The sequence below is a fragment of the Populus alba genome, chromosome 6 (genome assembly GCF_005239225.2).
Source record: "Populus alba chromosome 6, ASM523922v2, whole genome shotgun sequence".
Taxonomy (NCBI): Eukaryota; Viridiplantae; Streptophyta; class Magnoliopsida; order Malpighiales; family Salicaceae; genus Populus; species Populus alba.
The window spans coordinates 1,632,579-1,638,137 of record NC_133289.1 but is presented as its reverse complement, the minus strand read 5'-3'; the positions used below and the strand labels follow the sequence as shown (position 1 = coordinate 1,638,137).

General features: G+C 31.3%; 1 long non-coding RNA gene across 1 annotated transcript; it reads left to right on the top strand.

Annotated features, from left to right (window-relative positions):
- Positions 1 to 2,315: 2,315 nt before the first annotated feature.
- Positions 2,316 to 3,542, top strand: LOC140955745 (uncharacterized). The gene is made up of 2 exons (XR_012170225.1): positions 2,316 to 2,715; positions 2,826 to 3,542. It is a non-coding gene; the product is annotated as an uncharacterized lncRNA (long non-coding RNA).
- Positions 3,543 to 5,559: the final 2,017 nt, after the last annotated feature.

Genomic DNA, 5,559 nt, shown 5'->3' with positions numbered 1-5,559 from the left:
TGAATTTGTATTGTTTCTGTATTTTTAGGCATAATAGGGTACATTTAGGTTTTGAATTTCCTCCAAAATCATAGCTAGATTTTTTCTTTTTCTTTTTCTTTTTCTTTTTTAATTCTTCTCGACTTGTTTTCTTAACTCTTATTTTAATTTTTTATTTTTATTTTAAAAAATAACCAACGGTGTAAATTGCTGACTTTGATCGCCTTTTCTTTTGTCAATCAAGTGGCCATGGTAGTGTTGGCAAGCCATAACCAATTCATTACACTAATCATTCGAACCTTTTTTCCTGCATGCAAATCACACCCTTAAAATCATTTGTTATACACACACACACACTAAAGAAGAGTGTCTAAAGCCAGGGCATATTAATACAGTTGGTACCTAACCTTGCATGACGCGTTTTGAGGCCTGTAAGCTGCCAGGAACAAAATCATGAGGCGTGGAAGCCGGGTTGAGCTAAGCAATAACGGACAATATTCTGCAAGGGGGAGTGAGTCGGGCCTTACATATGGTATCAAAGTCAAGGACGGCTCATTCTTAAGGTAGAGGGATTATAAAATCCCACGTCGAAAGAAGAGTGTCTAGAGCCAAGGCATATTAAAGCAATTGGTACCTAACCTTACAGTACAGGTTTTAGAGCCTGTGGGTTGCAAGAGCAAAACCGTGAGGTGTGGAAACCGGGTTGGGCTGAGTCATAACAAACAATATTCTACAAGGGGAAGTGGGTTGGGCCTTACAGTCCATAATTCATAACGAGTAAATATTAATTTTTTTTTCTTATTTATATCAAATCCAAATAAATTAAATCAGATAGTCATGCAAGATCCAAGAGTCCTGAATCTAGGGACTATGCCAAAACCCAAGAGATTGCAACATTATTTTTTAATTTTTTTTTTTTTTTGTAATTGATCATTTAGTTTGATTTACTAGTGATTATGTTTTGAGTGTTTTTTATTTTTTTTATTTATGAGATTGCTCTTTCTCATTCAATTTTTCTTTGTTATCAAATAAAATTATTAACACTTTACAAGAATAATTAAAGGGTATCTTTTTATGATATTGACAAGAATTTATATTTTTATTAGTTATTGTCATTTTTTTATAATTATATTATTAAATTAATTAAGTTTATTAAACCATATTCTAAATTGTCATTACTCTTCTAAAAACAATATCATCATTTGTTTACATTTAAAAAAATTAACATGTCCCGCGACATTGCGAAAACCAAACCGTTTGTTGATGATAATATTAATTCCATATTCTAGAACATCACCAAACTATGTACCAAACAATTGGCAGATAGCCACCACTTTAATCTTCAGTATGGGGACACATGCCATGTGCTTGGAGCAGGCGTGCACGGAGCATAATTGAACATCACCAAACTAATGTACCTTAGGATAGATACAATTAATACAACCTTTATATTAGCTGTGTTCATAAATATGATTTGATATTTCCAACACAATTTTTAACGTTGTGTAAATTTCACCTATTTAATTTTTATTTATACACCGTGGAGTTAGATATATCTAATTATGTTAAATATTTTATGAATATTATATATATTTACAAGTTAAATTTATATTGCTAATTTTGATGACTAAGTTTAACTAGAACTAAGATTTACGCTCACTAAGTTAGCTGCAAACGTGTTATAAGTCTTAACAAATAATTTAGACTTAATACATCAAATAAATCAATTAACTAAAATGAAAGAATCAATTGCGAAAAAATAAAAATAAATAAATAATAAGACATATAACAACAAATATTTAAGTTTATTGTTATAAGATATATATGCTAGGTTGAGTTTCTTGACCAGTGATATTTATTTCTTAGATTTTTTAATTTGCTATTATCTATAATATTCATATAATATAACCTTAACAGATTAGGTTAAGTTAGATAATGTAAAATATTATAAATGGGTTGGTTTTTTAAAACACCTCTATTCTATATGGATTTTTTTTCACAGTATAGATAACCATTTTATACGTAGAATGATTTGTTTATTTTAAATAGTTTTAAGAAACAATCCTTCATATTAACCTCATACTTTACGAAAAATAATTTTTTTAGTGTATTAGGGTAACCTTGGAATTGATTAACAAAATAGAAGGTGAGAAGTGCACATCAAAACCATCTCTTGCTGATGAAAGATTGTTAGGTCAGCAGCGACGATATTTATGATGTCAAGTTTCCACTCTCAAGTCCACATTTCCTCATCTTATTGGTCTAAAAATGCAAGGACAGCTAAATTAAGCCGCTGCCCCGCCCCCCACCTCTATATATATACTCTATATTTCCATCGTCTCATCGGATCAAAGCATACACAAAACCATGGTAGAAACGGTATGACATATATTTGTGTGTGTTATTTTATCTTTTAATGCATCCTCTTAATTTGGCCTTTTCTTCTTTTTACGTGGAGGTCCTATATATGCTACGTACAAGTTCTTGATAATCTCTACAGCGGATTCTTCCATGTCAGAACATGTTTTGAGTTCTTCCAATCTTTCTGTCTATAAATTTATCATGACGACGTTTTTTTATGTTTTCTATTGGGATTAATCATGGTGAGGTCCTTTATGAAATGCATGCACTAACTACTATCGTTACAGCAAGTCACAACGATGGTGATTAAGGTTATTGACCTTGGATGCGAAAAATGCCACAAGAAAATCAAGAAAGTGCTGTGTGGTATTCCTCGTGAGTCTTTCTTTTTTCTCTTTAAAAACAGTGATAGGTTTGAGTTGTTTTTATTACCAAAGGAAGTGACTAAGTTTTGTGGATTGATGATGTTAATTAATGAACAATAGAAATCCAGAACCAGACATATGACCAGAAGAAAAACACAGTGACAATCACTGTGGTGGGTTGCTGTCCTGAAAAGATCAAGAAAAAAATATACTGCAAAGGAGGTAAAGCTGTCAAGTGCATTGAGATTCCACCTCCTCCTCCTCCTCCTCCTCCTCCTCCTCCTACTACTACTACTACTACTACTACTACTTGCTACTACTCCTGCTGCTGCTGCTGCTGCTACTGTTGCTGCTGCCACCACACCACCACCACCACCATGCAAATGTTGTGAAAAATGCCGCCGAGGACCATGTTGTCATCACTTTTGTATGCCACCACCTCCTGCAAATTGTCATGTACCTTGTAGAAGGTCAGAGTGTGATATATGGGGAGATGGATGTTGTAGTTGCCGAAGTAGGGGTTACTATGTGTGCAGAAGTGCATATGTTTATGAAGACTATCCCCCGACATGCAAAATCATGTGAAGGGAAAGTTCAGAAGACCGATGGTTTGAGTCAACGTCCAGCATCAACCATCGGATTCAAATCCAGTGGTCATGTTTTGATCAAAAAATAAATAAATCCAGTGGTCATGATGGACCTTCGTGTTGTTGTGTTTATAATATCATCCCTTTTGTGATGCTGCTGTTGTTTTGACCTCTTTCATCTAGCTAGATGATGCACGACTTTGTGCCTCGCTAGTATTTTCAAGTCAATGGTCACAGTTTTTCCATTGTTGATGGCTTCTTACATGTTTGGTCAGCAAATATGGGAGGCTTTACTACCTACTCTTTGTTTTTCCATTGTTGACGTTTTCTTTCAAAGTGCTATTATTTGTTTCAAAAAACCCCTCTCCGATCCACCAATTCTCTAGTCATTTTTTGCCGGAGGAAATGCCCAGAAACAACATCATTCGACCGTACTTTGGCAATGTCGATGCTTTAAGCCGATCTCCACCAAAAATCACTGGATTTGGACATTAGTATGGTGTCGATATGATCAAATTAAACAATAGCATTACTCATGCTCAAGTCATAACCTTGTCTAGCTAGCTCTAGTTGTCTATGTTGAAATGTTGGGGTCAGTTTTGGCTGCATATTGGGTCTTCTTCCTTCGTTATAAAGGATTCCTATTCTCTCACGTTTTAAATAAATGTTTTTGTGGTCAGATCTGATTTAGAATCTGAAATGTGAGCTTGTTATATCAAGGGACGGTGAGTCAATTCATATATATTATAAAATAATATTATTTTGGTTAAAAAACCTTAAATAATGTTTTTTTAATAAAAAAAATTTAAAATTCAAAGTAGGTAACCAACCTGACTCTCATCGTATATCTTGAATAATCAATTCAAAATTCACTCTAATTAAAAATAAAATTTAGTCCGAGTTAGGTTTTAGATCAATAATCATTATATACACTATAATTAAGTCATGTTATTAAATTTAATGATTCATTTAAATTTATCAAATTATTATCATTTTTAATATAAACTAAAAATAATACCGAATTATTTTTTTTATTTAAAGATTTAGATATAAAAAAACATGACAAATGCAAAAAGCACTTGTACCAAAATAAGTGGCGTAAAAAGAAAAAGAATTTTTAACGTGGCTTTTACCAGAAAAACATACTTTTCTAACTTATAAAGGAAGATTGACGTGACAAAGGATGCCCTTATCTTATTTCACCCAAAAAAAAAAAAAAAACAATGGTAGAAATTGAACTTTGTCACCCATTGGAGCCACCAAACTTTATGAATTAATGATGCTGATTTTGGACTTAATCTTTTTTTTTTTTATGGCACTCTCAGCTACTTTAGTTTACTTGAATATCTGCTCATGCTAGCTTTACATGTAAGAAAAAAGTAAGATGTTTGATCATTTTACATTTCAAAGTATTTTTTAATTTATTTTATTTGAATAAAAAATTAGATTACTATTTTTAAATTTTTTTATAGTTTTAATATGTTGATATTATTTTTAAAAAAATTATTATTTTAATATATTTTTAATTAAAAAAAAATATTTTTAGAACATATTATATGGTAGGTGGCAGTCATCATTAAAATACAATGAAATGATAAAATCAATAGAAATTTAAAGGGATTAAGGCCCATCTCATGAACTTGCCTGCCAGTAGCTTTCAGTGGAAGGAAGCTTCGCCCCTACCTAAATATTAAAATTATTATTAGAAATATACTAAAAGGGATCAGCCTTTCACTGTAGCAATCCACAGTGAAAGGCTGAAATGTCGTCTTCTTCTTTCTTTTTTTTGCTTTTTACTTTGTTTTTTTTGCTTTGTTTTTCTTTTCTTCTTTTTTCTTTCTTTTTTTAAGCTGTATTTTTTTTAATGAATGTTTTTTTTTTTGTTAATGTCAATTTTTTTTTCTATTTAATTATCAATTTTTTATGATATAGGTTTTCGGTTTGATGGGTTAATCCGGTTTTTTTTTTTCTGGTTTATCTTTTTAATTAATTTTTTTCGAGTGCAGTCCATAGTGAAACGCTTAACTGTCTTTTATTTTTTTCTTGCTTTGCTTTTTTAAGCTGTTTTTTTTCTTTTGTTTCTTTTAATGAATATTTTTTTTGTTTAATTTTTTTTATTAATGTTAAATTTTTTTTTATTTAGTTATCAAAATTTCATTACATGGGTCTTGGGTTTGACACATTAACCCAAATTTTTTTCTGGTTTTCAGTTATCAAACTTTCATGGCACGAATCTCAGATTTGACGGGTTAACTTGGTTTAAAGGG